The sequence below is a fragment of the Mauremys mutica genome, chromosome 5, assembly GCF_020497125.1.
Source record: "Mauremys mutica isolate MM-2020 ecotype Southern chromosome 5, ASM2049712v1, whole genome shotgun sequence".
Classification (NCBI taxonomy): Eukaryota; Metazoa; Chordata; order Testudines; family Geoemydidae; genus Mauremys; species Mauremys mutica.
The window spans coordinates 66,185,252-66,210,111 of NC_059076.1; the positions used below are offsets into that span (position 1 = coordinate 66,185,252).

Sequence of the window (24,860 nt, forward strand, 5' to 3'; positions counted from 1 at the left end):
ATATGGTAGGTAAGGAGCAATGGTGGGACAGATTTTGCTTTCGGTTACACTGCTGTAGATCTGGAATAATTTAATTTACTTCAGTGAAATGAAAGAATTATCTGGCCCAGTGGAGGATTTCAAGTGGGGCGTGAAATCCAAATACCAGGCAAGTTTCTTAGTTAATTGGAATCACATTGGTTCTCAAAACAAAGGCTAAATTAAAATGTTGTGATTCCCTGTAAAATTAGGAAGAAAGCCTCTTTCTCTGAAAAGAATGGCTGGGCAGACCGCAGTTCCAGGAGTGAATAAAGTACCTCTTATCCTGAAACATCCATAAGGTGCATTGAACCCCAAACATGCAGTAGAATCAATGGGATCTGAAGATACTTAGAGCAGCGTACTTAGTACTTGGCAGAGTTAGGTCACAAGAGAGGATGGAGTGACACAGTACTGGTGAAGAAAAATGCTGATCAGATTTAAAAATAAATACAAACACTAGCCCTAGGTTGCAAAAATAAACTAAAATGGTACTTTGATTAGCAAACAGTATTAAATGCTGTCACAATGTGACAGTGGAGATCAGGCATTTTACACTTAGTACAGCTGGCACCTTAAAAGGTTTAAAAAAAAATCTTTGCTAGCATAGAACTTCTCAGTCACTTTAATCTTTAGTGGCATTTGAGTCAGAAAGATACTCATTTGACTTGAGAATTTCTAAAGAGGACATGTCTTGAAAGTCTGCAAAGTCGTCATACAATTGTGACCTTGCCATTTATTCAAGAAAGGATTATCCTATAATTATACTCTTCATCTGGGGACTTCAAAGTTCTTTAAAAGGTAAGTAAGTAGTATTATCCCTATTTTACAGATGGGGAAACTGATGCATAGAGAGATTAATTGATTTACTTAAGGTCAAACTACAAGCCATGCATGGTTAGAAATAGAACACAGGTCTCCTCATTTCCAGTCTCCAGCTCTAATCACAAAATCAAATTCACTTTCTACAATAATTGCCCCTTCTGACACTCATTATTTTTTTGGATGACAATGAATATAAAATTGTGAAACAGTTCAGTGAAAGTATATGACAGGGTGGCTGGCATCTTTAAGAAGGAGTGGGGTCTGGTGCACTGATTACCTGCTGCCAAACTGGTCTTAAGGGAAGCTTATAAAGGGTAAGACAACAGCAATAGAAAGAGGGCTATCCATTGCCCCCTCTCAGCCCTGGGAGGTGAGGATAAGAGTAGGACTTCCGTGCCGGCCAGGCCATGGCACATTCCTAGCCATCACATGTGCAGCTGGTAGTTAAAACTATTGCATGAACAGCTGCAATAGTGCAGCGAAAACCCTTCCCATTACCTCTTTTGACTGGAAAGGCAGGAAAAAAACAGCCTGTTGACAACCCTTCTCATACTGTGGGTACATCTGTGCTGTAGCTTTAATTTAGTTAACACACCTAATAGCAGTGAAGATTCAGCAGTATGGGCTAGCAACTCAAGTATGTAACCAGCCTCCCCAGTGGGCTTGTTTTGGGGCAGCTAGCATGTGCTGAAATGTGTGCCACCACTTCTTCACTACTGTTGCTTCCACACTAGCAAGATTAAAGCTAGCACAAGTATGCCTGTCCCTGACATACACACTTTAATTTGCAGTGTAGATGTATCCTGTGCGTCAGTGGGAGCTGGGTGCCTAACTCTGGCTTTCTGCTTCTATTCACATCTGTAATCCAATCAATGCCTGTGTTTGCCAACAGTTCCTAGGGAAAACCCTCAGCCTGCATGGCTCAATTTCTACTCCCACCGTGCCATACTGGTCTATGATTTGGGTAGTGGTGGCTTCTATTGTTTTAGCTACCACTAAACAAAGGGGAATTTAATCACTCCCTCATTCAGCTGCATTTCAATCAGCCTATCAGTTTCAGTGAATTGCTCAGAGATTCAAGACACATGTCCACTCAGCTGTCAACACCCTCCAACATAACAGTATATTGGAGTCCAAATGGCACTGAAAACCCTCAAAGGGTGAAACACAAGGTTAACATGTATCTGCTAAATTTTTAGCAACAATCTTGGGCCGCCATGCCCTCAAGGAGCTTTTACAATCTTTTTTCACTTTATGAACGGACTTTTTTGTTCAGTCCCTCTAGATTTCGGTCTGGGTAGTACTCATGGGTGCTGGAACTAGGGGTGCTGCCAGCCCCCCTGGCTTGAAGTGGTTTCCATTACATACAGGGTTTACAGTTTGGTTCAATGGCTCTCAGCAGCCCCACTATAAAAATTGTTCCAGCACCCCCGGTAGTTCTGACCATGACAGTAAGCTTCCCTGTTCACTGGCTAGTAAGAGGTTAATGGAGCCCTGGGGAGACTGCGGAGAAAACAGCCGATTAGAGAGGGGCTGTGAGGAGCAGCCAGTCAGGGAGGGCAGACTCATATAAGAAGGGCTGCTGGGCAGAACAGCTGCAGTTGTTCCCTGGAGCTCAAGGAGGGAGTACTGACTGCCTTGCTGGAGGAGGCAAGCTAGCACCTTGGACAGAGAAGTGCTGTGCAGGATCAGGGGAGAAAGTATGAGCTCCTGGCTGACTGCTAAGCTGAGGCCCTGAGATAAGAGCAGAAAAGGTGCTGAGGTTGTAGGGAAGTGGTCATGGAAGTAGACTGAGGGGTTGGAAGGGATGCAGTGCATGGCTGCCATTTACAGGGTCCCTGGGCCAGGATCTGCAGTAGTGGGCAGGCCCGGGTTTCTCCCTCCCTCACCACTGAAGAACCTGTGATACGTTCCCCCAAAAGGGGGAGGAGGGACACAGAATGTGGCACAGCTGGAGGGCTGTGTCCTGAAGAGGATGCTGTGGTCCTTAGAATGACATGAGTCCACGAGCAGAAGTGACAGTGGTGAGACATCACCAGAAGAAGGTGCACTGGCTAGCAGAGCTAATCCCTGGGACAGCCAGCAGGAGGCGCTGCAGAGGTAAGTTGCACCCCATCACAGAAGGATTTTATAGGAATTGTACGAAGAGGGAAGTTCAAGATCATGAATGATATCATGGTTATGGGGTTATTTAGTAGCTTCAGCTCTTAACCAGAGCTTCAGTTTTATCTTTCTCAACATAGCCATCAATCTAGAAACCACTTCACTAACTAAACAGCCCTCATGTTCCACCACAAAAGTAGGCAGCATTTAAAAAGCAACCCAACCTAATAAATAACTATCAGCCATCTCTAAAATATCTGTGGCTGCCCTGTAATGTCAGTTCATTTCCATGTGAAACCTGGCAAATTTGGAAGCAGTAGCAGCAGCAATGTTTATCAGTTTAGCTCCTGTTAGCATTTCAAATACAAATCCACATTTTCAGGAGTTTATAGCCAAAATAAAAATGTGTTGCAGACTGAATTTGGCATGAATAAACATAATTTAAAATGGCAGTATGAAGGAGGTATAAAAAGTAGTTATTCTGCATGCCTCATGGGTTCTTTTCTACTAGTAATGATATTATAAAGCTCTGAGCATGTAAACATAATTCCCTCTCTTGGTGCTAGACTTGAGGACATGGGGTTCTATTATGTAATTTCAGCCAGTAAGTGGTTGACAGTACATCAACTTTTTAAACTACACTCTGTTCCAGTCATCTTGTTTGGCAATGTGTGAAAACTGATTTCCATAGTTGCTGTTGTGGAAGGAAAATCAATCTCAAACAGTGTGGTGAGGACATGATAGTTAAGCACATTGGACTGACATTTCAAAAGTGGGTGTCCAGAGTTAGGCTGCTTGTCACACAGTGAGCTGGCCCTTTAAGAGGAATGAAGCTCAGTTTTGCCAGTCTTAGTCCACCTCTCCAGGTGGAAGGAATTAATAGAGGGTTCACATGACAGAAGCATATAATTCAGAACTAGGCCTGCTGGGAGATACTATGGGCAGCATGAGCTCAGTGATGGAAAGTCTCAAAGGTGTAGATGGGTTGTAGGAGTTATCCAGACATAAAGCCTTGTTGTAGCTCCTGGGTAGGTGGCTTAGAGAGTGTAGTATTCAGGGAGTAGAGCCACCTAGGTGTGGGGAGCTACAGGAAAGTCTCAGCAAGGACAGAACTAAGAACCCTGCAGCAAGAATTGTGAGCAGAGCTATGAACATGATTGACTTATTGGTTTGCTGGTATTCAAAAAACATTTTTGGTTGAACTGGAACTTTTTGGGATTCTTGGTGAATTTGGAAAAAAGTGGAAAATGTTTGGGGGTTGAATGGAACATTTTGTTTAGAGTTTAGGCATTTTGAACACTACTTAGTAAAGGCAAAGGAAGTGAAGGGCTTGACTCACAAAACCAGGGAGGTGGTGCTGACCTCAAAGGGAGCTAGGCACCTAATTCCTCTTAGGATTCATTACCCTAAATCCTCTTGTAGTTAACTTGGCCAGGGCTTTCTCAAGAAAAACCACAGATGAGGAAGTAGTAGTATTGGTGGTGCTGCAGTCCCCTCTAGTCCAGTGCTTAGAACATTTATCCAGCATAAGAGACCCAGATTCAAATACCCACTCTGCCTGATTCAGAGCAGGGACTTGAAACCAGGTTGCTCACCTCCCAGATGAGTGCCCTATCCATTGGGCTATAGGAGGGTATTCTGGTGTGGTGGAAATTATTCTTTTTTTCCTGTGTGTACTACTTAAATAGTCAATTGGGCAGAAAGAGAAGTACCCATGGATAGGGTACTCGCCCTTTATCTGGAAGACCTGGGTTCAACTTCCAGCTTTGAATCAGCCAGATTGAGGGGTTGAACCCAGGTGTCACTCACTGAGTGAGTGCTCTAATCACCATAGCCTTCTCCTCTGCCTTTTGTGCAGGTGTGCTCTGAGCACTGGATCAGGCCCTGAAGGTGAGATAGGCAGAGGAACAGCTATTTTATGAATCCCACTGGGATTTAGGTGTGCATGGGCTAAGAGTCAAGTTGTTCAGTGGGGTCAGGACATAGGTAGCTTTTCATGTGCCCACCAGCAAAAACTCAGGTGCCTATAGGGGTAAGTGGTGGTTTTGTGAATGCCACTGGTCCTTAAATGTTGCAATTAGGTGCCTAGCTCACCCATCTTCTGTAGGATCTTGAACAAAAAAAAATGTGGATGTGATAGGAGAGGAGTGATCAGACTTTTCTAGGCCAATGTCTCTTTCTTGGATTTCTCCCTCTAGTTCAGAGTGAAAGAATTTCACTTCCTGCCAGGATGCCCCATAAATAAAAATGAACAGGCCCACCTTTTCATTCCCCTAAAACAAATTCCTCCTACACTTCAAAGAAATTTGATATTTTTGTGTCTTTAGAGGTATATCAAGAAAAGTACTGGAATAAGTACTGGAAAAAGTCAGAATAATAGGAAACTAAAAAATAAGTAGCAAAGTGAACAATAATATTTAGAAAACTGCGTGTTTTTGGGATGTGGGGAGGAATTGTACCTCTTTCTAAACTGGACACCACCTCCAATTGAATATTAAATCTGAAAAATGTATTTCATTTTTAATAGCCTTACTGCTGTCTCAACAAAGTAGCAAAAATCTGCCTCCTTCTCTCTCTACATGGATTTCCTCAAACCCTTGAAAACTCCTATTTGGATGGAAGTGCTTAAATAGTTTGAACTATAAGAATCCACCAAACTCTAGGAAGGAATTCTCCTCTGAGGTGGATCTTCCTCTGTCCTTTGAAAACTGAAAACACATCTGGGAAATGTTAGATGCACATCTACACATCCAGTTCTATGTATACAAAATAAAACATTTCACTGATGTTACTAGGGCATGGATTGATGTAGAGAGCATATTTAACTGATTCTAATGAGTAATGGAAGTGTCATCTAAACAAGTTTTTCACATGATTTGGGGTTCTTCAAAACTTGACACCATCTGTTTGAACCATTTTGCATCTACTTAGAACTTTAACTTAACTCTTCATATTATAATGTAATTATACACTGAAAGGTTAGTGTAAAAATGAGTTTCCATGTCAATGGTTTCCATATCAACTTTGTTGACAAGTAAAAGTTTTTGGTTTTGTTGTTTTTCCTCCCCATGCACCCTCTAAATTCCACCTGAATCTGTTGTCTTTCTGGATCACACATCATCTGTGTACTATGCAAGAGTAATGTCACCATATTCACTATACCAGTCAGAAAGTTAATGCAACTGAAAATTAACTCTGCTGATGCTATAGAAGCCAGATAAAAATCCAGGTCATTGTCTCAAATTGCTCGTAGAGTATATATTTCTGAATACACACAGACAGCACTCTTTTTAAGAGATGGTCACTTTTGTGACTTTAAACATTATGCATGGTCTAACTGGTTTCAAACTCTTGACTTTTTTTTTTTAGAACCAAACCTTGTTTTACTCCCGCTGTCTGATTGGAACTGTAATTGATCATGCTGAAATAGCCTGAGAGAGACTGTTTCCAAAACTTTGGCAGGGACAGGTAGCAGAAGTGCTGGAAAGCTGATCAAAGCCTGCTCTTACAAACTTCCAGCCCAATTTTGCACATAGAAGTCTTGGCTAACTCAGGTAAACTTCAAATAAGTGCCTTATCCAAACTGAACATGGACTTTGAACCTTTTCAGAGCTGCACAATAATAAATAGGATTCCAGAAACCTTAGTACTACATGATGGCCATCTTAATACATTAACCTCACTAACAATAGCCAGGAAAGTAATTAACCCCCTTATTCTTGAATCAAACCACTGCACTGAAATTATAACACAACTAAATACATACCCACAAAAACTGCAAGTTGGAATGAAGTGTTAAACATTAGTAAGCTTCCTCCCCACCCACTGTTATGGAGTTAGTTTTAAATTTATCAAATCCAATTAGAATGAAAGTTACTCTGCCAGAAGAAATTGGTTAGCAGGCAGTATAGACTCAGGCCCTGTGTAGCTGGGAAAACTGCAAAATATAATGACAGTGTATGCTCAATTCTAGGTTAAAGAATGAGGTAATATAGAATATGCTAATAAAATCAAGAGTCACCAAACAATAGATGACTATAAAGAAATAGGGAAGGAATTAAGAAATGCACTTCTTGCACGGGCAGGATATCCAAATCATTGGAAACACTCACTCCTCTCAGGAAGATCCTAACCTCTATCTGACAGCTGGCTGAGTTGAGAGAGATATTTTATACTATTATGTCAAATCTTCAGGTAACTTAACCAATACTCAGAGCAAATAAGTTCACAGCTGAGTTCCCTGAGCTCATAATATTTTAGTCTAACTGTGTTTATATTCTGCTCAATGTTTTTGTTTGTGATTCTCTTTCATTTTTAATGATGCCAGATAAATTTAGCTTTTGTTTTAGATAACTTGGATCACCTGTGTGGAATGTTCCTGGGGACAATCACAGCTAGGTGCCACCTAAAGAAGTAAATTGGCTTCTGAATTTACCTCACTTCTGCTTCTACCACTAATGGGGTTTCAACCCTCAAGCAAAGGAAAAAGCTTGTGATTCCCCTCCTGAAAGGTAATGTGAAGAGGTTGGCTACAGTAAGTGTGGGCACGTGATCCCAAAGCCACAAAAGCACCTAGGAGCATAACTTACCACTTTAGGAGCCTGAATACAAAATTTAGGTGCCACGGAGATCCTCAGTCCATGCCGAGCTGCTTCCTAACCCATTAGGCATCTGAACTCACTTGCTCTCTGAATTTTCCCATAGAAAGCACCTAAGCTTCTGCCTATGGGCATGCACATTGCTGCCTCATACCTACAGGGCTCAGTCAGGTAGGTGTGCTCCGAATATGCATACCAGATTGGGTCCCATACAAAATCTGGCTGGAGGAGAAAATGATGCTTCCTCTGTGCCACTTCCTTTATAACTTTTAGCCCAGTGGTTGGAACACTCACCCACAATGTGGGAAACTTCCTGGTGGGGAGAGAAGATTCGAACAAGGATGTCCACCTTTCAGGACAGTGCCCACTGATATGATATGTGATATTCTGATGTGGGGCTTCTGGTCTCTCCTGTTGAAGCTGTCTCACTTTGGGTAAATAACTAGTCATGAGAGCAGGCCAAAGAGTCCGTCCTTCCTCTGACCCAATGAGTATTTAAGTATGACTATTAGCTAGCTTAAGTGGTTCCCCAACTAGCATACTAGCTTTTTGTGGATCTCATTCTTGGGTGCCTGTCTCTCTTTCCTGCCCCCAATTCATTAATTCATTGTATAGTGAGCCTGGGCACCTAACTCAGGCTTTGCAGATTCTGATGACTTTCTAGATACCTAAAAGTTAGGTGTTGCAACACTGAGCATCACAATGCCAAAGTCCCTTTGTGGGTCCAGGCCATGAAGAACTCAATGACTGGAAGGGTACTAGACCTGATTAAATGCAATTTTATTTGTAGAGTTTTTAATTGTTCTGACTTTAGGATCCTCTTCCAGTAGTAGACAATTGAGGTCAGATTTTCCTTGAATACTGACTTAACACTCCAGGCCAGGGGTGATGGATTATTCCTAAAAGTGGGGTGGCCATGAGGCCCTGCCCCTCCTCTTCTCTTCCCCCTCCCCCCTCCCCCCTTCTGGTCCTTCCCCACAGCCAAGCTGGAGTTAGGCCGTGGAACTGCAGACCCTCCACCTGCCCAGTCTGGTCTGGGGGTGGGACATCAGCAGCTGAAGAACTGCAGCTGGGCCATGGTAAGACCCTCCCGGGCAGCTGTGGGAAGCCGTGGACCCTCCACCTGCCCTGGGCAGGGAGCCCTGGGGGTGGGGACATGGGAAGGGGCTACTCTGGGGCTCTCCCCACCCTAAGCTGGTGGAGGGTCCACAGCTGCCTGGGCAGCTCTTACCCAGGCCAGGCTCCAGATTCTGGTCTGGACAAGGTGCAGGTCCTCAGGGGAAGAGGAGAGGTGGGGGCTGGGCTATGATCCCTTGGCTCCACCCTGTTCCAGAGCCCCTTCTCCAGGCCTAATTCCATTTCTCCAGTAGGCCTCATTCTCCAGTGCCTTTACACCATGGGCCAGATCCTCTGAGTGCAAACTGGACTATCTGCATAGATATCAGTGGAACAACACCTGTTTACACCAGCTGAGGAGCTGGCCCCTTGTGTAGTCATTTACAACTCTGAAAGACACAGTAGAGAATGACGCCATACAGTCCCTTGCCATGGGCTGTACTTGAATGTTACAATCAAGCTCATAATTATCTAAGGCAACTGTGCTTTTTTTTTTTTCTTCAATCATTATACAAATCTAAGCAGGCCAGCAGTTTCTTTCAACCATATCAACTAAGGCTAGGGATGCTTTGCAGTTCAACACACCTTACAGGTTAACTGGCATTCTCTTTGCTGTTTAAAAATTACAAGTGATTGGCCTACACTTAATGATAGCTCAACATAGCTAAGCCAGTCAGGGTGGAAAAAGCACACCCCTGATTGTCATAGTTATACCAGCCTAACCCCTGTGCAGACACAGCTATGTTGATGGACCAATGCTTCTATTGATGTTGCTAATTTTGTTTGAGGAGGTGTGTTTCTACTGACTGGGGGAGGGAGGAACCCTTAAGTGGTGTAGGTTGTGTAAACTACTGGGTTATACCAGCACAGCTGTGGCACCATGGCTAGCTAGTATAAACTCATAGTGTAGATATAGCCAAATAATCCTCACAGAATAGACCATGGGGCCTGCCCAGAAACTGTATTGAGTGAGGACTAGGGACAGGGAAAGACTAGGATGAGTGTGGATCCTAAGGAGCTAGCAGAAGATGTCAGGGTCTCCACAGCAGCCATCCCCCTGTCCCTCTCACATACACTCATCCTGCTCCCTAGCAGAATAGCTGCCAGTGGATCCCTAGGCCACAGAGTTCTGGTCCTGCTGATCTTAAAAATGTTTAACATCCTCATTAGTCACTAATGAGCTGAAGGCAGTGCCTCATCCTTGTGTGACATGAATATAACATCCTACTTTACTCAGAAAAGTCTGCAGGGCTAGTATGAAGATCATATATGATATCCCATGCCCCATTCAGTTCAGTCACTCCCTAGTCACTTAGTTACCACTCCCCACAGACTATGCAGGAAAGAGGTCCCACAGAGGCAGTGAGGGGAAACCCATATTTAGAGAATCCCTTCCATACATGGTGGCTGAGGAGGACAATCTATCTTCCCATGCATATTTTTAATTCTTATACCATTACACTTGTAAAGCATAGTATTTAAATCATTTTCACAATTTCAGACTTTCTCATGAATTTGTTTGAACTCTATCATCAGAGTATCAGGATCATATAAAAATACTTTCACACTGTGATAATCCTAATTCTGCTTTATTGCTCTGGGAAGAGCACTTTCATCTAGGCAGGGGTCCTTAATTCAGATCACTTTACGGTCACTCAAGTTTGTCAACTAGCATTTAGTAATCAGTAAATTATAAAAATGCATCCAAAGTTAGAAATTCTAATAATCAGTTGTTTAAACATCAATTCAAAATGCAATTTCCCCAGATTATTAATACAAAATATCTACTTTTGTGCATGTGCACATACAAAATGTGACATTAACAAACCCTCAATATACACACCAATGATTTAATAATGGCCTTTACTTTCTTCTGAAATGCATCCCCTAGTTATAACCACAGATAATTGGTAAACTTGAAGAAAAAAGGTAAATTAAACTGTTATGTTTTAAACAATAAACTAAGGTAAATATTTTAGGATTCTAATTCCCTAATATATCAAGCCAAGCTATGATTTTTTTTCTGATTATCTGACATTAAAGCTATTTAAGTATTCAATGCTTTGCTACTGTTGCAATAAATAAAGCCAAGTCCGTCAGTCTGTTCCAGTGGAGCGCCCCAAGCGGGGGTTTTCCACGTCCTTTTATTATAATGGTTACATAAATCATTCTATTATGCGCATGTGCAACCTCAATCCAACTCCTCGCCCCCTCCCCTGATTGGTGCTCTATGCATTGCGTGTTCCAGTGGTACGCACCTGGTCGGCGCTTAATCTGTGTGTCTCCTGATCGAGTGTGGGGGGGTGGGAACCACTTCAGCCGCTCTAAATTCGGGGGCGGTTTTCCAACCCCCTTAGTGCTTGAGAAGTGTAAAGTTCCTACATGCTACGTCCTGCCTGGAACACACTTCCTTAACTTTGCCTCTGCATGTTCGCTACCACTTCCTGTTTAAGCTGTAATGGGCTGGTCTCAGTTCATATAGTGAAGAGTTTTTCCCCCCCGCTCTCCTGCCCCCTGCTACATTGCACATAACAAATGCCAAGGTCTCAGCACTCTTAATAGTCACTTTGGAGCAGAGCTAGCGCTAGGCATAAGAAGACCAAGCAATTGCTTAGGGCCCAGAGCTGCTCCAGGGAGCCCCTTATTAATTATTAGTATGTGTTGGGCGGGGGGGACGGACAAAATATTCCTACTTGGGGCCCTCAATGGGCTAGCACTAGCACTGATTAGGAGGAAGAGCATCTAGTCATTAGGCACAAATAGTGCTAATCCTCACTAATAATGCCACAAGTGTCAGATGTATTGTAGACAGAATTCTGTGTGGCTGAAGTATAGCAGCATGCAGTGCAAGCTGTAACCACCATGGGACTTCTGGTGTGCCTCAAGCTGTTCCAGATCTTGGAGACTGTAGTACACTTGCATTCTGTGAGTGGCTACTGGCCCTGCAGCATGTAGACTGGAAGCAGCAGAGTGAGGAGTCAGACACAACATAGACTTCTTGGGGGCGTAATTCAGGTTTGCACCACAAAGGCAGAGTACAGGGCTAGCTATACCTTTAAGCCCCTGCAGTGTATGGGCTGTAAACAGCCAAGAGAAGAGGCACAGAACAGAGAAGTGTGGCTTTTGAGGGGTTAATTCAAATCTGCCCCAGAGAGGAAGTATGTGCTCTCTGGATGGTCCTTCCCTGCTGTCTCTGCAAGCCAAGCAACAAGTGGAGTGTGGGAGGGAAGAGAGTAGGGTACAGCTAGATTTGAAGGAGACAGATTCAAACTAGGAGAGAACAGTCAGGAGGAGACAGACTCTGACTATTTTTCCTGATTCTTGTTAATTGTCCCAGTTTTTCTTTCTGGACAGGAGGGAGGTGGGAGAGGGAAGACGACCCCTTTTCTTTTCGCATCCCCAGCAATCGTCCATATCAGCCACTGAAATACTACCCTATGATAGATCCCCACCTTTTGACCACAGCATCTCAGGTTATCCTCTTTGAAATTATAATCAACATACAGCAGAAGAGTGGAAGAGGAGAGCTAAGGAGTTGGGCTGTACCTTGGAACCTGTTACTTTTTCTTGGGCACTGAGTGCTGAGAAATTTTCAATCCTTTGTTCCCAACGTGAACCTTATTACTCAGACACAAGTAAACATACAGTTAAGGAGCTGTAGTGAATTAAACCATGCATATGCTTTCTGTAGCTCTGGTACACTTTCTGGTTAACTTAAAATAAAGTTCTCACCTGGAGAGCAGTATATTCAAGTATAGAAAAGTTTCTTAGGCTAGAGCTGATGTTGCATGTGAATTCTTTAATTTGCTATGAATGCTCCATCTCTGTCTGTTCATATTCAGTGGGAATCTTGAGAAATAGAATTTTCAGTTCGGTTCAGCTGATGTAAAGACTATAGGTTTTAATAGTAATAGAAGTTGATTCCTTTATGGATTGAAAGTATGAGACTCAAAGGAATATGCCTGTTTCCTAACTGGTCTTGGATGTTATCTAAGAGAAGATCTACTTTAGTGGTAAGCTTTCCTCATTCTTTCAGTGTCCAGGTGCTCTTCAATGAGGAAAGGAAGCAAAAGTTTTGAGACCATGTTTTATTCATAACTGAGGGTATGCTCACTTTAATTCCTATTTAAAAAAAAATCCTTAACAAATCATCATAGAAGACACTCTTTGTGGGTATTCACACCAGGACAGACAAAGTCAAATAATACAGATGCATGGAATCAACCATGAAGGGCAAGATTATGGGCTTGCAGAAACTATTGTACATTGAGGTACAATGGGAGGCAATAGAAGTTTATCCATCCAATCTCTAGCAGCAGATCAAGTCCACAATCAGAAAAAAAATTCCCAAATGCATTAATCAAATTTGTTTGAGCAATTAAAATAAAATACTGGATTGATTGGGAACAAATTGTTGCCTCTAAGATCACTTTCTGCATTTGTGGGAATAATGCCTCTTGCCATTGCCTCCACCCCTTAACGTGGATATTACTCAAAGCCAGAGTTTAGTTCTAAAAAGTATCAAAGAAAGATGGCATTTAAAATTCTGGCTAAGGCCTTCATCCAAATCCCAGTGTAGCAAGTGGAAATACTCAATGTGATTTCAGCAAGCATTGGATCAAGTCTCTCTTGCTGAAAGAAAAATGCATTATAATATGTCTCGAAAAATGCCAGTGGTCAATATGTGATTAAAAAACTTCAAAAGTTACAGCAATGTGAATTTATTATTGTAATAAGAAACCCTAGACACTTTTTTTGGAAAGGCTTAGTTATGTAGATTAACCAAAGGAACTTCTTTCCAACGTTATTTGAATTTTACTTTTAGGGTCTATATTGAGCTACAACCTTAGTTTCTTCTCTTCAGAGGCTACTAAAAGATTACAATTAAATATAGAAACATGACAAAATACAAGCATGTTTCCAAGTGTTTGACTCATTTTCTAGATATCTCTTACCATAAGTGAATAATATGCAGTGAGTATTTCTTTCTGAAGGCAATAACTTTTTTCTTCACAAAACATCCCATGTATTCCCATACCCTTCTGACTGTGGCTGAAGATACAATATTGATATTTTTCATCTGTGTTGTGCTTTGAGGAGTTCAGAACAGTCATACACTTAAGTATGTGTAAAGTACTTACTATGATTCAGAAGATGTCCTGTATTAACATTAATGTTCATATAGTGTTACTGCTGTACAGTACAAATCTATACAAAATGTATCATTAGTATTTTTTCTTAAAGTGAGGTACTGATGATGCCTTATAAAGAGTTATTTCAATAAATGTTAGGTCAAAAAGAAAATAAAGAAGCCCAAGCCTAGAATGTTTCATAGGGATATGAAGCTTTGGAGCCAGTTGTCAAGCCCTGCCCTTGTGTCCATGCTGTGGAATACCTGATGCCAATACCTGTACCCTCGTGGGTGATGCTGAATAGATACCAGAGACACTGACTGAATTGGAGGGGGGTGTTTGGGGTAGAGTGAGGAAGGTTCCCCATGGCTGAGTGCCAGCTGTGGGAAATGGTAAAGGGCCATGTTTCCCAAAAACTGTGCTTTAGGCTGACCATTCTAAATGCAGCTGAGAGAGGTATCAAGTCAGAGATCTGCCCCCTCCACCAAGGCAATTGGAAAGGGACAAGAGAGATTTCTTATGACTCCACAAAATATAAAGTGTGGTATGGAAATGCCAGCCTGCGGAGACTGGCCTGAGCATTTTCTCTCCAAGACAGATCTGTGCTGTAGAGTTGCTCCTGTGCTGGGAGAAGGAGGTGCAGAATGCATGGAGATAAACATGGGGATTAAGAAAATCATGCACTCCCAGCACCGGGCCCAACAATTTGAAGATCAGTCAGGTGTAGGGTTGTTTTACATAGGGAAGCATAATTCCTTTACCTCTATTTCTTGTGCAACTATGGGCTAGGATTTGACCCTTAATATTTAAAGATTTGTCAGTTTCAGCATGACAGGCAAAGATGCACATTTACTATGTGTTCCTTTATTTTTGCCTCTATCCCTACTTTTTTATTCCATTTTAGATTCAAGCAGGCAAACCTTATGGCAGGCCTACACATTATACTGTGTCCTAGTTGCAGATGCCTACCTGCCTGTGGAAGTCCATTTATTTGTAACTTTAATCCCTGAACTTGTTCAAATAAATAGGTCAATAGCAGAGAATCATTGGGATAGATGAAATTAACTTACATCCCATCCATCTGTGTTTGCTGGCCAATGAGAATTTTTGCAGCATCATTTGGTACATACTCAGTAGCTGGCACTTAATTTAGATAGCATTCAACTGCATACCTCAAAATGTAAGGACCCAATATTGTTCCTATTGAAGTGAATGGGAGTTTTACTATTCAAAATCAGTCTGTATGGGGATCAAGCAAACACTCACATGTCTCACTCACACTAGATCTGTTAGTCTATAAGGTGCCACAGGACTCTCTGATGCTTTTTACAGATCCAGACTAACACGGCTACCCCTCTGATAATCACACTTCTGTATCTCTTCTTTGTTTCTTATACACTTAAAAGTCACTTCTAAACAAATATCTACCCCCCCAAAAAAAGCTTGTAAATGATTCCTAGGACAAAATAAAGCTTAAAATTAAATAACATTGGTAGAAATGCTGATAGATGAAATCTCTTGGGATTGTCAAACAGCACATGCTGTTTGATAATCATTATATAGCATTTGATATATCAACTTCTTGTTTTCTCCTGTTTGTTCCCATTATGTTTAGTCTGCAAGGGAAACCTTTCCTGACTCTTGGAGGTTTGTGTTGGCCCATCAATTTTATTTTTTTATTTTATTTAGAAGCCCCATGCTCACAATAAAATCTCATAGCACTGGCATACAATAGAAAGGAATAAGAATGTTGATGACAGAAGTGGCACCAGCGGGATCTCTGTTATTCTTAGCTACAAACTCTTCCAGTCTGAACAATAGCTTGTGTTTTTGTTTTTGTTTTTGCTCCCCTTGATTTCATCACCATTATATTGTCAGCTTCTCAGGGCTGGAATCTCATACCTTAGATGTGTGGAAAAGCTACAATCAGAAGTGGCAGGTAGGCAGGAAGTTTGCAATAGGTTATCAAAACTGAAGAGTCAATAAGAAACTTCTAAGGTCAAAAGATAAACGGTTTCTGAGTTTTTTGAAGTGCAGCTCTCTATTCCGACTCAATCCACACTTTATCTACTGCTGACCTCATATCTATGGAAGGAAAGGAAGGAAAGTTAGAAAAAAAATTAGGACTATCTGTAATTCTAAAACTCCATAAGATATTAATAGCATGGTTTTCATTTTGTGTTCTCAAACTCAATAAATTAGATACTCATTGTTTCTAAGTAGGAGGTAGGACCCTATATTCCCACCAGAATCAACTATAAAAATTCTAATGACCTTCACGGGAGTGCGATTGGGGCCTTAATGATAATTTCATTAGTAACTTTGCTTCAGGACTTTTTCCCCCACAAAATTTACTTTCCACATCTAGAATTGATATGTTACAACAAACTAAACACACAATAGGCCAGATCAAGCCACTAATTTCTTTTTAACAGGATTGTACCAATTGATTTAATTAAATGCTGCTTCAAAGTTGGTACTTTTCTGTAAAAATAACAACTCAAGCTTGAAAATATTTGTGGAGAAGTATTGGAAGTTGAAAAATGGAATCCAGACAAAGAAAAAATCAGTCCAGCAGCAATCAATTGAAAACAAATGTTTTTGCGTGCCTGTATAAGGCCACAGAAGCTGTAGATCAAGTTCATAGGTTGGGAGGGTTTTCTTTTCACTCCATCATTTTAGCTTTGCCAACCAGAATTATTTTCCATTTATTTGAATGTATGTAAGCTAATTCGAGTTCTGATTTTTGTGAATACATGGCATACAGGAGTTAATGTTACAAAATGACTATACATGAATGATTTTTGTGCTAAAGGCAATCTAAAGGTATACCAAACAATTTTTTCTCACTTATTGTCCATGCACTGCAGCTTTCATTTGCTAAATTTCAAACTGGTAGGAAAAAAATTTGTGGATACATTTTTAGGCTCAAATGTTTCTTGTTCTGAATTTCAGGGTCATTTAATTGAGGTCTTCAAAGCAGCCTAGGGGATATGAACACCTTCCATCCAAATTTAATTAAATTCCATTTAAAATTAAATTATTCTTCATTTAAGTAGTTATTATGACATCAAGTATGTCATCAATCTTTCACTGGCTGAAGTGTTCACTCCCTTAGAGGGAATTATTCAGTGTGGAAGGGGTTGCTATGGAATATCTGGAATTAGCAGATGAAAATATTGTCAGAGCTAACAAAATTGTATTGGAGGCACTAGGTTTCAGGAACGAAGTTAGCCCCTAGTTCAATAGTTGCATTGAAACAGACGCACACTTCCAAAATAAAAAGTCAAGACTTCTTCCATTTAAATCATGTAGGCCCTCTTGAAAAGTTTACCCACAGTCATTAATAGGCCTCTTGAACTTTGCAGTCTTTTCTCTGACCTAGTTCCTTCCTTCCGTAGTAGTCACTGTCTTTCTGAATCATTTCAGTATTACTCCTCTGTCTACTGGTGCCTAAATAGGGAGCTGACATTATTCAAAAAATGTACTGGGGAAAACCTTGGTGCCTATTTTCAAGATTCTGGTGTGCAGAAGGTGTCTCCCAATTTTTAATAAAGTAGGAAATAATGTGCACTTAGAAGTTTGGGATGAAATCCTGTAGCAGAGTATAGATTATTTAGGACCAAATTATGTCCAGTTACCGTGTGTGTGTAAAGAGGGTACAGGACACAAGAAACCCCATCAAGTTCACCTGCCTCTGTATCCAGGCAGTAGGCAAGCATAATCATAGTGCTGGCACCCTAGTTCTTGCAACACTATCATCCTGTAAGGGGACAAGGAGGAATGAGGCGCGAGAAGGGACCTGTTGCCCCCAATTTCCACACCAGCCTGGTGAGCTGGCCAGATGCAGGGGGAGAATATTCTGCACTGCGCAGCTGGTACTGCAGCAGCCATACTGCTCCTGAGCCCTGCCTGAAGTACAATGCGTTCTGAAGACCATGCTGAGCCGGTTCTCTCACTATTGCCAACGTAGGGAATAACCTCAAAAGCCCTGTCAATCCCAAATAGTGTGCAAGTCTCTAGGGTAGGGACTGTCTCATCGCACATTTTACACAGCCTCCTAGCAAAACGGGGTCAGATCCATGACTGGGCTATTGCAATACAAATAATAATGAAAATAAAAGTAATTCATTTATAAAGATTTTGGCTGAAAAAAATTTCAATGAAAAATGGCCATTTAAAAAAAACTGGAGACTCTTCTATGATAAGCTAAAAAGAAATTCAAGTGGTGGTGGAAAAAGGTATTTTTAAAAAATTTCCACACATTTTAAAAAATTAAGCATCTTTGTTTCTATACAGACTTTTAATTGAAAATAATTATCTTATAAACAGCTATAGCTTTAAGCCTTGTTTTATTTCTTTCTCCGCACATTTTTTTAAGGCATAACATATGTCTGGGTCTGAAAGTACTGTTTGCATTGCTGTGTTCCTAAAAGCTGTGATCAAAATCAGGGCCCAATTGTGCAAGGTGCTGTGCAAATATAAGATTAGACAAACCTTGCTGAGAAGAATTGCTAAAGATCTTTATGGCTTTCAGTGATCTTATTTCATAACAATGGTACTGGAAGTAAAAGAATGGCCTTGTCCAGTCCTTAACCCTGCAGATGCTTGTTAAATACAGGGTCTCCTTCATGCATTAGCTATGACTCTATTGAGGGCAAGATTGGACCTTGATTGTTACAAACTGACAGCTTGATACAGCAAACACCAACCCATGATTACACTTACTCCCATAAATAGTCCCACTGGAGTCAGGACTGGGGTGTTAGTAGTTCTAATACATGACTAATTTATTGTTGAATCTTTTCTATGCACACTAAGTTAATTACATTTCAAACTACTGTCTGCAATGTCACACTTGCACAGAATGTTTTATTTTCTAACATTTTTCTTGCGTTATTCATATACACCAAATTGCTTGTACAGTTTTCCTAAGTAGCTTAGGTAGGTTAATTATAAGAATTCATAGTATGACACTAACTAAATAGGCCAAATTCTTATTTTAATTAGAGGATAAACTATGGTGTTTCATGTTTCAGTGAATGATTTGATATTCATTTTCTCAGCATAACCTTTTTCATAACTCTATGCCACTGAGATGGTGTGGAAGCAAATTTTTATTAACAGAATTTCCAATTCTGCAACACCATTTTAATCCTTTTAGAAAGAGGAAGATCCATGGGTTATTTGAATCTCTGGTTTTCTAACTTCATTTCAAGATAATGGTCTAAAGAGGCCAGTGCAGTCTGGATTTCTTACCCTCTGTCACTCCGCCAGGATGAGCTTCCTTGCTTTTGCAAATCTGTATTCTGAATTCTATGTAAAAATGGACTGAGTTTTAAGAAAAAAAATCATTAAAAACAATGCAAGAGTTTTTTGTTTTTTTGTCACAAAACTGTCAGAGCTTTGTTGATCAGGATATTGCTGGAGGGTTGGGCAGGTTATAAAGTGTGTTGCCTAAAGAGGAAACTGATGCTGGCAGTTGTGGGTATATTGAGCAATTGGTATTTTTGAGCAATCCTTGTTTGTTTTTTAGCTTATATGGTGATCTTTTGTGAGGATTCTATGGGCTGTGTGTGTGTGTTGCCTCTGTATGAGGCAAGGGGCTTGGATCAGTCATCTTTCTTTTTACAACCAGAAAGCAAAGAATGCCATGCATATGTGTAATCATGCTGAAAAATATGCATCAGTTTACTTTTGTTTTTAAGGTTACTGAATTTGTAATTTTTCATTCATTTACCTATATAGTTTCAAGAATATTTGTAATTTCAGTCAGTGATGGTGGAACTTTGTTGGGGAAAGGTGTGGGTTTTCTTTCTTTTTTTTTTTTTTAGATCTTCTAACCTTCTCCCACCATAGCATTCACCAGGCACACATCTTAACCACATGAATACAATTCCCCAAAGTCCAGCAGCACATTTCAGCTCATAGCAAAAAAGTTATGCTTGGCACCGTATCAAGGACCCCTAGGACAGACTTCTCACTGTGTCATTGCTGAAGAAAGGTCACAGAACTAGCCTCCAATATAATAAAAGTCCAAGAGTTCATATTTTCTTTTCACTAATAGTTTCTTCAGCTTAAAGATTACTGACAATGAAGATGTCTACAGCGCTTGTCTGAAGATTTTCCCTGGTTTACTGTTTAACAAATGAATTTTAAGCTTTGAATAACCAATTACATGTTGATGTGATCTTTGATCATTAAACCTTTCTAGGAACATATGGACAAAACAACTTTGAAAAGAGTACCATCTCAAAAGAAGGTACTCTCCAGAAGTTGTGGCCCTTCAAATAGAGGAAAACAAAATACCTTGTCTGAAAGGATGACTTCATATGCTATTGGGAAATTTTTACCATTGAAAGTGCATGGTTATTTTAATGGAAGATATGTGACTAATGCCTTTCCTTACATTTCTCCCTCCTCCTCCCCCCCCCCCCCCGCAACTCATTGTTTTGACAATATAGGCTTCTGAAGTTGGATGGGCAAGGATCCATTGGCAATGGTTCATATCGGCACTAATGACATTGCATCACAGGATTTCTCACAGATAATGGATGACTTCAGGAAACTCAGACGTGTGCTGAAGAAGAATGTCTAAACAGTCTTTGAAATCAGAAGGCAGAAGATTCTAGGTAAATGATGTATGTAGGGTGGAGGGTTGTGATTTTTGTGGAACACTGGCCCACCTTTTATAACAGGGGTTCTCAAACTAGGGGTTGGGACTCTTCAGGGGGTCACAAGATTATTACATGGGGGGTTGCAAGCTGTCAGCCTCCATCCTAAACCCCGCTTTGCCTCCCGCATTTATAATGGTGTTAAATATATAAAAGTGTTTTTAATTCAGAGGCTTGCTATGTGAAAGGGGTCACCAGTACAAAAGTTTGAGAACCATTGTTCTAAAAGGAATGGAGACTGTATTGCTTGAATAACCTTCACCTCAGCAGAAAGGAAACCAACTTCATTGGGGACAGGCTGGCTAGAATTGTCAGGAGAGCATTATCCTAATAATGGAAGGGGAAGGTTAAAAGAAAGATATGAGCGCTCATTTAGCTGCAAATTGAAATGCTGAGAAAAACATTAATCATGGAACAATATGTCATGAAGAGAAGATATTCTTTAATTGCCTATCCAATGGGGGGAGCCTAGCTAACAAATGAGAAGAATTAGAAGTGCTCATTTATGAGCATAAATTTGATCTAGTTGGTTTTACAGAATCCAGGTGGGATGATTCTCATGATTAGCATGTTAAAATCAATGTTTATAATCTATTTAGAAAGGACTGATGGGCAAAAGGCCTGAATGTCAAAAATGGTATTACCTGTTTCTGAGTCACTTGCCACCCAGAAGAAGATGCTCTTGAATGTTTATGGATCTATATCCTAACAGATAAAAGCAGAAGATGGAGTATATCGTTGGTGTCTAAAACAGACTTACCAAATCACACTAGGGAACGGGATGACCAGCTCCTTACACCACTATGTATCTATAGGGGAGAAAAGCTGCATGCCCATGGGGCACATGAATTTGTGTGTCAAATGCTGGAGGTCTCCTACTCCCAGTACTAAAAGATCCTTGGAATTTATAAATATTGTAGATGACCATTTCCTAACTCAAAGTATTGCACCCACCACAGGGAAATTCTATATTAGATCTTGTCTTGACAGAGGAGCTGATCACAGAACTAAAAATTAATGGTAGCTTCATTAGAAGTGATCATAACTTGATCACATTTACAATATACAAGCAGACTAAAGTCTAAAGCAGCAATATACACAATATACGCTTTAAAAGGGCCAGTTTCACAAAGCTGAAAACAATTATGAGCCAAATCAGCTGGAAGGAAGAACTTAATCAGAAAAATGTGAATGGAAATTGGGAATCCTTTAAGAACCCTTTACTAGATGCCCCAAAAGCCACAACAGAGGGAGCACCATACTGGCTTAAAAATACTGACCTAGATTAAAAGGGAACTGAAGGTAGCTGTTTATATATTTACATAATCTCTAATAATATACACACAAATTGAAGAAAAAAGGCAACAGTAAGAAATATAAATCAGAAACTCAGAACTGTAGAAAACTGATAAGGGAAGTAAAGGGGCACAAGCACATCTGTGGCCAAGAGAGTTAAGGACATAAAGGAGTTTTAAAAGTATATTTGGAACAAAAAAAATCGTAACAATGCTATCAATCCACTCCTAGATGGAAAATGTAGAATTATCAATAATAATGCAGAAAAGGTAATGTTCAATAAATTTCTATTCTGTAGTGGGAGGTGGGAAACAGATATATTTTCCACTCTGACAGTAACTAAGGATAATATTAAACAGCAGCTGCTAAATTTAGATACTTATCAATCAGCAGGTTCAGATAATTTAAGGCTGAGTTTTGAAAGGTCTGGCTGAGGAGCTTGCTGAACCAGTAATGATTGTCAGTAAGTCTTGGAACAACTGGAAAGTTCCAGAAGACTGGAAGAAAACTAATAGTGTGCCAGTGTTTTCTTTTTAAAGGTTAAATGGGATGACATATGTAATTATGGGTCTGTCAGTCTGATGTTGGTCCCAGGAAAGATAATGGAGCATCTGATACTGGACTCTATTCTTAAAGAATTAAGGGAGGGTAATATAATTTAATCTTAATAGACATGGGTTTGTGGAAAATAGATCCTGTCAAATTAACTTGATATCTGTTTTTGATGAGATTACAAGTTTGCTTGATAAAGGTATTAGTTAACATAATATACTTAGACTCATGGGCATTGACTCGGTGGGTGCTTTGGAGCTGGACCATCCCCGGGAGAAAAGAATCATAGAATATTAGGGTTGGAAGAGAATTCAGGAAGTCAAAGCAGGGCCAACGCCAACTAAATCATCCCAGTCAGGGCTTTGTCAAGCCGGGCCTTAAAAACCTCTAAGGATGGAGATTCCACCACCTCCCTAGGTAACCCATTCCAGTGCTTCATCACCCTCCTAGTGAAATAGTTATTCCTAATATCCAACCTAGACCTCCCGCCTCTCCTGCAACTTGAGACCATTGTGGTTGTGGTGGATAATCAGCTGAATATAAGCTTGAAGTGTGACTCTGTGGCTAAAAGGGCTAATGTGATTGTTGGATGCCTCAATGGGGGAATTTCTAGTAGAGAGGTTATTTTTTCCCTCTCTATTTGAGACTGGTGTGACTGCTTCTGGAATACTGTGTCCATTTCTGGTGTCAACAATTCAAGAACAATGATGGAAAATTGGAGAGGATTCAAAGAAGGGCCATGAGAAAATGATTAAAGCATTGCAAAACATGCATTATAGTGAAAGACTCAAGGAGCCTTATCTATTTAGCTTAACAAAGATAAGGTTAAGGGGTGACTTGATTAGTCTATGCCTATATGGCAGCAAATACTTGATAAGGGGGCTCTTCAATTTAGCAGAGAAAGATATAACATGATCCTGTGGCTGGAAGTTGAACCTAGACAAATTCAGGCTGGAAATAAAACATATAACCGTGAATAATTAACCATTGGAAAAGCTTACCAGGATCATGGCAGATTCTCCAACACTAACAATTTTCAATCAAGATTGGATGTTTTTCTAAAAGATACATGCTGTAGTAATTATTCTGGGAGGTTCTATGGCCTACATAATCACAGTGGTCTTTTCTGGCTCTGGAATATATGAAAAAATGTTGACCTTCATGACTTAAAAGCATTGAAGTGAGATATAATTTCCATATGGAAATTACTTGTCACCGGTTAGAGCCTCTTGTATCATTTATCCCTTGTTCTTGCACAGAAATGAGAAACTGTCAAGGAGAGATGATCTCTCTGGATCAAAGCTAAGAGTATACTAAATGCCTCATGGAAATGTGAAATTGGTGGGACACGTACATTTTGACATAATATGCAATCCATCTTAAATATATCCAGCTAAAAGTATTCCTAACAGTAAGTAAAAATGCCTAGTGAATCTGAAGCTGAAGAATCATTTAGGAGTAGATAAATCAAGGACGAATGGCTACTGAAGCAAAAAACAGTAAAAACTATTCTTAATGTCATTGAAAGAACAAAACTAACCATTATTAAAGTAGAATTCTTATGAGCCAGAAAGCTTATCTGGGAATACAATCTAGATATTAGCCTGTTTTCCCTCTATGAGCTGTCTCAATAAGACTGATTTCTATGGAATGAGATTCTGCAGTATAGCCAGAAGAATCCAGTTACACGAGTAACTTTAAACTCCCATGTTGTAGGCTGATGACATATCTTATCAGTATGATGACAACTGTCTGAAGACATATGTTAGCCTAATAGCAATGATGCACATGGGTGTCTTGACAAGAATTACTAAACTATTGTTGCTAAACTTTCTTGTTGGGAAAAATTTGAGTTAATCTGCATTCTCATACCTCTTTGGGTTTACCAAGCGGCTAAACAATGTATTGAGCAAAAGCAAATAAGATACTTATATTCCATTCACTTTATTAAATCATCATGGGGCTTTGAAAAATAACGAGAGAGCTCCCTGGAGGCATTTTAAACAATCTGTGACCCATATAAATACCTGTATTACATGCCTGCAAAACCCATTAGTCAGATCCTACGTTTCCATTTATCTAAAATTTGGCAACGTAAGCCTCTGAAATTCCACATCTTACCCCTGTGGAGCTCAGAATGCTCAGGAGCTGAACTTTTCCTTACCCAGCTCAGAGTTCATGGGCTGTATGATGGACACGGGACCATATTTTATATTGTCAGAGATTGAACAGAATTGAATGTGAACAGAGAGTACATTGCTTTGCCAACTGAGGGGAGGAACTCCACATAGATAACTGCCTGCAACTTCTACATTGTTGTCTTAGAAGTCATACATGCCCAGAGAGAGAGAGAGAGAGAGCGTGTCTTGGACAGATTGAATGAAAGATGATGAAAAAGGACATGTCCTCTAAGATGCACTGGTAGTGATTGTCCCACCAATGAATACAAGTAACTCCACTGTATGGGGTGGTCTAGACATAATTAATCCTGCCTCAGAATGGGGGAAATGACTTGAACATTTACTGAGTTCCCTTCCAACCCTCCA

At 40.4% G+C, this 24,860-nt stretch overlaps 1 long non-coding RNA gene across 1 annotated transcript; it reads left to right on the forward strand.

The window, feature by feature from the left end:
• Positions 1-3,913: 3,913 nt before the first annotated feature.
• LOC123370957 lies at positions 3,914-7,376 on the forward strand. The gene is made up of 3 exons (XR_006579657.1): positions 3,914-4,081; positions 6,316-6,500; positions 7,296-7,376. It is a non-coding gene; the product is annotated as an uncharacterized LOC123370957 (long non-coding RNA).
• Positions 7,377-24,860: the final 17,484 nt, after the last annotated feature.